The 11614-nt window shown below is 43.5% G+C and overlaps 1 long non-coding RNA gene across 1 annotated transcript; it reads right to left on the bottom strand.

Moving 5' to 3' along the window:
* Nucleotides 1–1373: 1373 nt before the first annotated feature.
* LOC117128464 lies at nucleotides 1374–8670 on the bottom strand. Its single transcript, XR_004451762.1, has 2 exons — nucleotides 8201–8670; nucleotides 1374–8075 (listed from the first exon to the last, which is right to left on the bottom strand). It is a non-coding gene; the product is annotated as an uncharacterized LOC117128464 (long non-coding RNA).
* Nucleotides 8671–11614: the final 2944 nt, after the last annotated feature.

Raw genomic sequence — 11614 nt, 5'->3', positions numbered from 1 at the left:
CTTACGTCTACCGATAAGTCAGTTGAAGACATCGATCGATACACCTAGCCAGGCCTATGCGCGAGTATGATATGCCCTATTAAGATACTAAATTGGCGGTTAGCCCTCTCTAGCAGTCCTAATATGATAGATAGATGTCAGGATGGGATAACAAGGGTGCTTGAGTATGCAATCCTATGATCAAGTTCTAGTTAGCTAGGCTAAAACAAGCAATGAATACAAATCCATCATGAATATCACAACAAGGCAGATCTATAGTTTGGGGGCTAATCCCACAAACCTATCTGAACCCTGGATATAATAATTGAACTACTCAGACATAGCAAAGTAATTCATAACAATGAAGAAATGGGAATTCATAGAATAGATGAAAAAAAAATGGAAACAAGGAGTTCCAATCACAAGTGATCTTCTCTCCAAAACTATCTCTTCTCTCTCAAAGTAAAACTGTAACTCAAAAGGCTTCCCTGCCGTCAAAACACTTAGGCAGTAAATAATCTACTAGGTTAAAAACTCGTCAGGGCATTTTTGTAATTTGGCTTGGCCTTGGGTTTTAAGTCCGCTGAATCCAAAATGTCGCGTGTCTGATGTCTCGACATCGATCGATGGTACTTGTGTACATCGATAGATATTAATCTTCATCTGTCGAGGCATCTCTTGTTATCGATCGTCAGCACTGGATGCGCATCGATCGATTGTTCTTCCTCTCGTCGACCTCTACATGGTCAGCTCGGGTGAAACGTCTTTTAAGCTCCAAAATGCTCCAAAGTCATAGCTTTACTCCGAAATGCACCTGAACCTAAAAACATACCTAGAAGAGTAGAAAACATATATATATAGTAAAACACTTATATACCATGGATGAAAACAGGTCAAATTCAAGGTATATCACTTCCCCGCTGAACCCTATATGGGGGGTTATCCTCCGAGTTTGAGCACTTTCCTCCTGCCCCAGATCGTTGTACGCGGCCTGGAAGATGATGTTGCCGGAGCTTCCATTATCTACCAGTATCCTTTTTACCATGCAGTTCGCTATAGTGAGCGAAATAACCAGGGCATCGTGGTGCGGAGTGAGAACTTTCTCCTGCTCCTTGGCCGTGAAGCTTATCTCGTCTGATCCTAGGAGCAGGCATTTTGGCTTGGCTGCCTCTAGGCCGTGCTTGGCGTTCCAGTGGCTTTTCTTCGCAGCTGCATGGCTATGCCGCTGATTTCCAAACCGCCCACAATGACATGGATCACTCAGTCCTGTCGCGGTGGCGAGATGGGAGCAGCTTCAGTGGGCTTACCCGTTGTCTTCTTGCTTAGATGGCTCTTCGACTTCTCGGAAAGGAACTCCCTGAGGTGTCCCTTCCTAAGCAGCTCGTTGACCTTGATCTTTAGTGTGACGCAGTCCTCCGTTTTGTGACCGTGGTATCGGTGGGAGTCGCACCAGAAACTAGGGTTCCGGAAAGAGTCGGGGGCTTTCATCTTCTGAGGCCACTTAACCTGCTGGCCCATCAGACCAGCTCCGGCCTTGAGACGGAGAGGTGAGAGATGTTTGCCCACATGGACACTGCCATCCCTTTTGCCTTCTCGATCGGCCGGTTCAAGTACCTGCCCGGTTTTGATTTCCGGAGTCCCTAGCTGGTATTTGAGAGGATTTCTCGTCTTGCTCAGTTTGGTCTGGTCTGATCGTCTTGGGATCTTGCTTTTTTTGCGTTTTAGCACGACTGGCGACGTCTTCCCATTTTACCTGCGGCCAGGCTCGAGATAGGAAGTCTTCCATGGTTTTGCACTGATATTTGGTCAGCTCCTTGTAGAGGTCTCTGTCGAGGAGCATGCCTCTCTTGAAAGCAGAGATATCAGTAGGGATACAACGCGTAAGCCCACTGAAGCTGCTCCCATCTCGCCACTGCGACAGGACCGAGTGATCTATGTCATCTAGGGCGGTTCGGAAGTCAACGGCATAAGTCATGAAGCCGCGAAGAAAAGCACCTAGAACGCCAAGCACAGCCTAGAAGCAGCCAAGCCAAAATGCCTGCTCCTAGGGACGGACGAAATAAGTTTCACAGCCAAGGAGCACGAGAAAGTCCTCACTCCTCACCACGACGCCCTGGTTATCTCCCTCATTGTAGTGATACCACTCAAATTGCCCTAAGGACTGTAGTACTTAGGGATCAAATTCACAGGGAGCTAGGGAACCTAAGGATTTCTAATATGATTTGTTAAGTAAGATTGTTTTTAGAGTTTTAAATATAAATTGCAGTTTTATATTGAACAAGTGTTTGTTTAATATCAGGTTTGGGATTTTGGTGCTTAAAAAGGAAATAGTTCGACTTGGGTTTTTATTCAGGAAATTTGAGATTATAATCCTATAGATGCCTAATGAGTTGCATGCATGATAATGTAAAGCTCAACTACTTTGATCAACTAGTCAATCAGCTTTCGCATGTATTGACTTGTCTATTAACTACATCTATAATCTCAACTCTCGTTATATTGATCAATGGAAAGAGTCGATCGATTGATCTACTGGGATATCGATCGATACACCTTTTGCACCGTTGATCGATTATTCAAGTTTGATATCGATCGACGCGCTCTAGTCAAATTTTATGCGCAGGTTGAATGAATGTTGACTGAGCTTACTAGATCAGCTCTCGCCTTGCTCATAGCAAGAAACATAGTTCTATTAGACTGTTTTCATGATGAGAATAAAGCTTTCGCGTTTATCAATCAATCCAAGGGCATGTTCTAGGTAGCTAAACTAGATACATGCATTAATGAACAATCCTAAAGATGAATATCACAACACAGCAATCTATAGTTGGGGATAATTCCTCCTAACCTATTTAAACCCTAAATCTAACAATGGAACTACTCATACATGGCTAAGCAATTCATAAATGCGGTTAAGTATAAAAACTTCATTAGAATAGTAAATAGATATCAATGGAGTTCCAATCACAAATTATAACTTTGGATCTTCTCTCGAAATTATAAAAATCCTAAAAAACTTTGATGTGAAAATAGTAAAACAATGAAAGCACACTTTGCCTCTAACATGGCGGCAAAACTCATACAATTAGGGCAAAACTCGTCAGGGGTAATCTTGTAAAATGGTGAAGTCTTGGGCTTCAAGTCCGACGTGACCAAACGGGTTTTCTGCACGCTTCATTGTCGATCGATACCAAGTCATGCGGTATCGATCGATTATTCCTCTCCAATATCGAACGATTGTCGATTCTCGATAGTCATCTCGGATGCTTGCTCCAAATATCTCCAAAATGCTCCAAAATCGTCACTTATCTCCAAAACACTCATGTTCTTATAAATATAATAAATAGACTATAATATAATAATTATTAATAAAACCGCCTATAAACTATGGATGAAAATGAGTTAAATCCATAGTCTATCGACTCCCCCAAACTTACCCTTTGATAAAACCGCCTATAAACTAGGCAGTCTCTCTGAAAGAGGTTTTAAAACAGCAGAGACTCACATGATTTAAAACTTAGAATCATCACCTCTACAATATTGCAATCCACATCTAAGAAATCCTAATCACAAAACCACCTTATACAAGATCCTAGCTTAGCAACCAAATTCATCTAGCCAACAACTTAGCAAATCTTTTCTTTCATTCCCCTCTACCAACCTCACTTCTTAGCATAAAGTAAAAGTGAAGACTTTACCGTGGGAGTATCGATCACATGATGCAAGGATTCTCAAACAATTGTCTGGACCTACAGGTAAACATTAGTTCCTATCTTCTCTCTTGGTCAAAATCTGCTTATATGCAAAATCATTGACCAAGATTGGACATGCTTCCATGAATCAAGCCTTAATGGTGGTTGCCACCAAGTCCTGTTCACTTCTTTTTGACATATATCCTAGGATTATTTGTGAAGGAAGCCTTAATGGTTGTAACCACCAATTGATGTTCTAATCTTTTACCTATGAAATTCTTATGAAGCAAGCCTTAATGGTTGTAGCCACCAAGTCAGACTTGTTCGAATTCCTTCCTAATAAATCTCTATTATAATAATAAATATATAATAATTTTTTTTTCTTTTTTTATCTATATTTCAAAAATAGAGAGAGAAAGGGTGATAAATCTATATACACAAGGCTTTACCTTCCAAACTTGTTTGAAGAATCCGATCCCATGCATACCAAGCCCCAAGAAAAGCAGTTGTGTCAATTTTACTGTTGGAGGTCCGTTTTGGTTCCTTCAAAACAATCTTAGCAAGAGTGGATAGTTGACAGGTTGATCCACTTTAGTATCTTTAGTACTATCTGCAATCAGTAAGTCTAGAATGATGCTAAAGAGTGGTTAGATATCTAGCAAAATCTTAAAGTTCGTAATCCCCTTCTTGACTCAATAATAACTTAATTTGAAAACATTTTAATAAGACTAATAAGTAAATAAATATCAATAATAAACTACACTGTCCCTAGTGTAAATTCAGTCGGAACTATGGTTAGAAATTAATCATAAGGACTCAATGTATCAACTAAAAACGATATACCATACCGGAATGAATGTCGACTGATGTAAGGATGTTGTTATCGGTCGATGCAGGTAAAGTGATGTCGATAGGTTCACGTCGGTCGATTGAGATGGCAATCGTCTCCTCGTATCTTCTCTCTTTTTTTTTATATGACGTGCAATAATTAAAAACCAACATAAATAGTATATTAAAAACATAAGAAATATTACCTAATAGTGGGTTGCCTCCCACTCAATGCTTTGTTATAGTCATTTAGCTTGACTTTGGAGGTGTTTTGGCTAGTAATGTTGAGAGCTGGGACTTGCTGGAAAAAAAGTATCCATCTCTTCTTTACACTTGTTGAACCATGTACCAGTGAAGTCTCTCATTGCTTCATCCCCTTTGCGCCATTTATCTTTCATTGCTGCTGTTGTAAATTCAATCTTCTCCAATCTTTCACCAAGACTCTGAAGGTGGACTGATGTCTGGTAAGTGTGGCGTAAGTGTCAGCTGAGATCTCCTCTCTATGGTAAGGTGTGTTGGACATGTCCGATGTCATCCTTGGTACTAGCCGGCCTCAGTTTTTATCACTGTCGATCGATGTTTGATTGTGAATGTCGATCGATTTGTTGGTGCATCTGTCGATCGATAGCGCTGCTTCTGGTCGACAGGCAATGTAACTCTGGATCTCCACCAACTCCCCTTGTATAGCTTCAACCTTGGAGGTCAAAGCACTAATTCTAAGATCCATTGGGAAATAGATGTCATCACATCACCCCATCAAGCCTCCCCTCTATGGTTTCCAGAGCTCTATAGATCCCTTCTACCAGCTGATCTATCTCTTCTATGGTGTGGAAATCTGGTTGAGACTTCTTCGTATGTGGGCGTGGCGGATTGGTAATGATCGATGCTCTCATGCGGTTATCGATCAATGTGTGATGGTGTATGCCGATCGATGGGGGTCGACTGCTGTCGATCGATTGTGGTTGGCGTCTGTCGATTGATGGAGGTCGAGCAGTGTCAGTCGCGTTCTGAATTCTGGCTATGTCTTATTTCGAATCTGCGTTCGAGCGTTTACGACAAGGTAAGTGCCTGGGCAATGAGAATTGTCGGCGAGATTCCTAGTTCTAAAACCCATAAGACGGCAAAAACCTAATTGAGTCGCAGCTCGAATAACAAAAACGGAAAATTGCCTAAAATTGCTCCAAGGTGCTAAGTTTGCTGTGTCAAAGTCTCCCTCCTGCCTCTCGCCTAGGACTCCTTATATACTCGCTCCTAGGTCGGTTTACGCTTTTCCTCTTCTGCCCTTAAGCCGTCATAGTTTAAAAATGGAGATATTCTATTTTTCCCGATCTTTGTAATTATATTCGAAAACTTCATATTTATCCGGGGAAACTTGACATTTATCTTTCCTTGTGAACCAAACATAAAGCTTCATACGGCTTACGGGCTATAGGTTAAGAAATCGTAAGTGGGCTTCGAGTCGCGTCTTAGGTCTCTCTGGGCCGTCTTTTGACTCGAATCGTTTATTACGGTTTCATTGATAAAAACAAACTTTCTGCGGTTTTTACCGTAAAGTATGATCGATGACTTCGAGTGACGAGAAACATGAAATTGTTCAGCTATGGTCTTCGGGAGATAGCATAAAAGAGTAGACGAGAATGCATGGATTCGCGTCGTATTGACGTTTTGAGAAAGCTCGAACGCTTCGTAATGATCGAAACGTGCATGTGCTCGGTCACTACGTAGTGACCAAGCTTGGTTCCGAGCTTGGTGTCTACGTAGCGACCGAGCAGTACGCGTGCTCTAGTCTCCTCCATTTTCCGTGCCTTTACCAGATCTAGTCTTCTCCATTTTCCGTGCCTTGACCAGATATAGTCTTCTCCAATTTCCGTGCTTTGACTAGATCTAGTCAAATTTGTATTTTGTATGCATTGTTTTCCCACATTTTCTTTAATTGTCTTTGACTACAAAACACTATAAATATGTAGTCCCTTTGATGAATAAAAGCAGTTTCAGTTTTTTTGTTGTTTATTTTCTATTCTTCTTTTCTCTGAGTGAGAGGGAGAGTTTTTAGCTAGTTCATCGGTTTGAACCGGCTTGTTGATTTGGTGGTCAGCCAATCATCTTTGTGTGTCGTTTGCTGGTTAGCCAACACACTATAGATCTTGACTTCGCGAATTTTTGTCAGAGACCTTTTTCTCCACTTTTCTAGGAGTGGTTTCAAGGTCTGGTATTTTTCGTTTTTGTTCTGCGGCGAAACACACCTGCGATACTCTTGGATTTTCCCATATTACCTCGATTCCGTTTGAGGTTGGGAATTTGAGGCAAAGGTGGTACGTTGAGGGGATTGTGGCGTTCCCATGATAACGTTGTAAGATGCGGGACGGTCAACGACTAGAAACTCTGTGACTCTTGTCACGGTCCCAGCTTTGACTGCGAGATTAATCGATCCGTAGGCAATGGTGGTTTCTCCTGATAGTCCCAACAGTGGGCTAGGATGTTTTACGATTTTGGACTGATCGATCTCCATTTTTTCGAGAGTATCTTTGAAGATGATATCAACCGAATTTCCGGTGTCGATTAGCACCCTAGCGACATCGATATCTCGAATCGTTAGCTCGATAACAAGGAGGTCGTTACAAGGTTTGGCATGATCGACCGTTTCTCCCCCCTTGAACGAGATGACGTTCACGCACGTCGAGTCTTGCATATCTTTCCTGATCATTGAGTGGCTTTTGCGGGTTAGATTGATCCGTACCCCCCCCTTCTTCTAGCGCCAAACTGTGGGAACCGAAATTTGCACTGTCAATTTCTGTTTAAATTAGGAAATTAGGAGAACACTAATTTCCCAGAGGTCCCGGATATCTGCTAATACCAAACGCTAAGCAATCAGAACACGAGATAACAACGACAAAGTATAAAAATCGTAAAAAGAGAGCAAAGAGAAGTCTTATTCCGAATTTGCGTATGAGCGTTTACAACAAGGTATAAGCCTGGGCTCGAGAGCTGTCGGCAAGATTCCTAGTTCTAGTAACCCTAAGAATGCTAAACCTAATTGATTCGCAGCTCGAAATAACAAAAACAGAAAGTTGCCTAATTGCTCTAAGTACTAAGTTTTCTGTCCAAAAAGTTCTCCCCCCATGCCTCTCTCCTTGGACTCCTTATATACTCGCTCTTAGGTTGGTTTACGCTTTTCCCCTTCTGCCCTTAAGCCGTCATAGCCTAAAAATGGAGATATTCCATTTTCCCGATCTTTGTAATTATCTTCAAAATTTTGTATTTATCCGCGGAAATTTGACATTTATCTTTCCTTGCGAACCAAGCGTAAACCGTCCTACGGTATACGGGCTGCTGGTTAAGAAATCGTAAAATGGGCTTCGAGTCATGTCTTAAATCCGTTTGGGCCATCTTTTGACTTAAAGCGTTAATTACGACTTTTTTCAATAAAACAAACTTTTAGCGGTTTTTATCGTAAAGTTTGATTGATGACTTCCAATGACGGAAAACACGAAATGGGTTTGCAACGATCTTCGGGAGATAGCATCAAAGGGTAGACGAGAGTGCACGGATTCGCATCGTATCGATGTTTCGGAAGAGCTCGGTCGCTACGTAGGAACCGAGCAGGATGCACGCTTGGTCGTTACGTAGCGACCGAGCTTGGCTTGAGCCCGGTCGCTATGTAGAGACCGAGCGGGACGTGAGCTCGGTCGCCATGTAGCGACCGTGCGACCTTATTCGGGCTTTTCTCCGATGTCTCGTGTTTCTTCCGCAAAGCTCTTCGTAAGAACAAATCTTTTCCGAAAAAGTATTTGTCGTAGAACAATTCTTACTTTCTTCTTTTGACGTTTTGAATGTTAACTTCGTCGCAACCGTTTTTGACCCCAACAATCAGGTCCCCAAAAGTATGGTAAAATTCAAAACTTAGAAGAAAAGCTCACCCACGGTACGCCAAGACGTAAGGTAACCCACAGGCTCATGAATCTTAACGAACACGTACTGACGGTTCCAACCATCCCTGTTGGGGTCAAAAACGGTTACCACGGAATTACCACCCGAAAATCCTCGGAGATCGTATTTCCAAAAGAGATAGTAAAAGAGGAGATGTAATTTTCGTAAAAATAACCAATATGAAGTTTTTACGAAGAAGTATCCTTTGGGATTCAAACCGAACAAACCAAGCTCGGTCACCACGCATACACGCCGTCCGATCGCTATGCAGCAACCAAACCTAAGCCTCGCTCGGTCGCTACGTAGCGACCGAGCGCTCGTCCCGCTCGGTCGCTATGTAGCGACCGAGCTCGAGCCAAAGCTCGGTCGCTACGTAGCGACCGAGCGATCGTCCCGCTCGGTCGCTACGTAGCGACCGACCGATCGTCCCGCTCGGTCGCTACGTAACGACCGAGCTCGAGCCAAAGCTCGGTCGCTACATATCGATCGAGCGATCGTCCCGCTCGGTCGCTACGTAGCGACCGTGCTCAGCCAAGCTCGGTCGCTACGTAGCGACCGAGCTCGAGCCAAAGCTTGGTCGCTACATAGCGACCGAGCGATCGTCCCGCTCGGTCGCTACGTAGCGACCGAGCTCAAGCTAAAGCTCGGTCGCTATGTAGCGACCGAGCACTCGTCCCGCTCGGTCGCTACGTAGCGACTGGGCTCGAGCCAAAGTTCGGTCGCTGTATAGCGATTGAACCTTTCCGAACATCGATACGACACCAGTCCCTGCATTCTCGTCAAACCTTCGAATACTATCTCCCGAAGACCGTAGCAAGCTCAGTCCACGTTTCCCGCTATTCTAATTCATCGATCAAACTTCGCGGATTAGAAACCGCGGAAAACTCGTAGTAAACGTGTCGAGTCGGAGGACGGCCCAATGGGACCTAAAACATGACTCAAGGCCCAGCCTACTATTTTTCCTAACCAAAAGCCCGTGAACCGCAGCATGGTTCACGCTTGGCCCACGAGGAAGGATAAATGTCAAGTTTCCGCGGATAAATACGGAAGTTTTGAAGATAATTGTGAAGATCGGGAAAAATGGAATATCTCCATTTTTATGCTATGACGGCTTAAGGGCAGAAGAGTAAAAGCGTAAACCGACCTTGGAGCTAGTATATAAGGAGTCCTAGGCGAGGAGCAGAGGGGGAACTTTTCAGAGCAAACTTAGCACTTAGAGCAATTTAGGCAATTTTCCGTTTTTGTTATTTGGAGCTGCGACTCAATTAGGTTTAGCCGTCTTAGGGTTGCTAGAACTAGGAATCTCGCCGACAGCTCTCGAGCCCAGGCTTATACCTTGTTGTAACGCTCATACGCAGATTCGGAATAAAGATCTACTTTGCTCTCTTTTCGATTTCTTATTTTTATCATTGTTATTCTCTTGTTCTGATTGCTTGACGTGTGGTAATTAACAGATATCCGGGTCCTCTGGGAAATTACGGTTTTCCTAGTTTTCTTATTTAAACGGAAATTGACAGTGCGAATTTCGGTTCCCACAATCCCCAAAGGGATGATTTCCTCTGACACCCCTCGAAGGTTCCTCGACCAAAGGGGCGCCATCACGAGACCGAAGATGGTAGAACCAAACTTTGTTTGCCAAAGGAGCAAAGTAATAAGAGTATAATATCTCATGTACCCCGATGGAAAATCCATAGAGTTCTCCGAGTACTTGGAGAGTCATTAAAGTCCTCCAGGTTAGGGGAGTAATTTGAGAAGGACTGAAACCGAAGAAAGATGACACTTCACCTATAAGAGAAGGAATAGCATCCCGGAAGCCTGCTTCCAGGTACGCTTCATAGACAGCCAGCTCACCCGCTCCGCCATCCGGAGCGCGTTCGAACTCGGTTGGACTCCTCATCCTCACTGAAGGACGAATCAAGTACTTCCTCATTATGTTAGCCAGATCCCCCTCTCGGATCTCAGAACGGGGACCGTCATCAAAGAAATAGGAGCGAATCCTTCTCAGGGGCGCCATCGGAACCGCTTCACTATCAGCCTCCAGAACATTCCCCAAAGAGGGAACAGGGGATGAGAAAGGATCGGTGAAAGTACGACGTGGCCTTGCACGACCACCCACGAGTTAGGACAGAAACGAAAGCGGCTCGGGATTCATCTTTCTCAGCTAAGAAATCAGCGCTAGGGGTGGGTTGAGGCCAGCTAGGAACTGTTGTTAATCTCTATTTATATCTGGGTCCTTCCCTTTTTCTCGGTATCAGAAAAGGAAATAGGGATGTTTCCAAATATCCCAAAGAATCCATGATTTAAAGAATGGACGATGAAAAGGAAACCCGATCTCTGCACAAAAAAAGGAAAATGCTTCCCACAAAAAGGAAAGCACTCGCTTTTTGGAGGAATCAAAAGAGCATCTAGTGTCATTAAACCGTACGGGTCCTAGCACCCCAGTCTATCCTCTGCACATCAGAGCTTTAAAGCCCCATCGTCTCCAAGACATCATCAAGAATCCCAGAGCTCCCCGTCCTCGAAGAGAATCAGCAGTCTAAACAGCACCAGACCCCGTTCTGGTGCAGGGGAAACTGATCATCCCTCGGGTTCAGAATACGGTGTGGGAACCAAAATTCACACCATCGATTTCTGTTAAATGAGGAAAACCCTAATTTCCCAAAGGTTCCGGATCTCTGCTAAACCACACGCCAAGCAATCAGAATACGAGAATGAAAACGATGAACATATAAGAAATCGAAAACAAGAGCAAGATAGTTCTTATTTCGAATCTGCGTTCGAGCGTTTACAACAAGGTAAGTGCCTCGACAATGAGAACTGTCGGCAAGATTCCTAGTTCTAAAACCCCTAAGACGGCAAAAACCTAATTGAGTCGCAGCTCGAATAACAAAAACGGAAGATTGCCTAAAATTGCTCCAAGTGCTAAGTTTGCTGTGTCAAAGTCTCCCTCCTGCCTCTCGCCTAGGCCTCCTTATATACTCGCTCCTAGGTCGGTTTACGCTTTTCCTCTTCTGCCCTTAAGCCGTCATAGTTTAAAAATGGAGATATTCTATTTTTCCCGATCTTTGTAATTATATTCGAAAACTTCATATTTATCTGGGGAAACTTGACATTTATCTTTCCTTGTGAACCAAGCATAAACCTTCATACGGCTTTCGGGCTATTGGTTAAGAAATCGTAAGTGGGCT

Source organism: Brassica rapa, chromosome A09 (genome assembly GCF_000309985.2).
Source record: "Brassica rapa cultivar Chiifu-401-42 chromosome A09, CAAS_Brap_v3.01, whole genome shotgun sequence".
NCBI classification, from domain to species: Eukaryota; Viridiplantae; Streptophyta; class Magnoliopsida; order Brassicales; family Brassicaceae; genus Brassica; species Brassica rapa.
The sequence above is the reverse complement of the archived record's forward strand: the minus strand, read 5'-3'. Positions and strand labels throughout refer to the sequence as shown.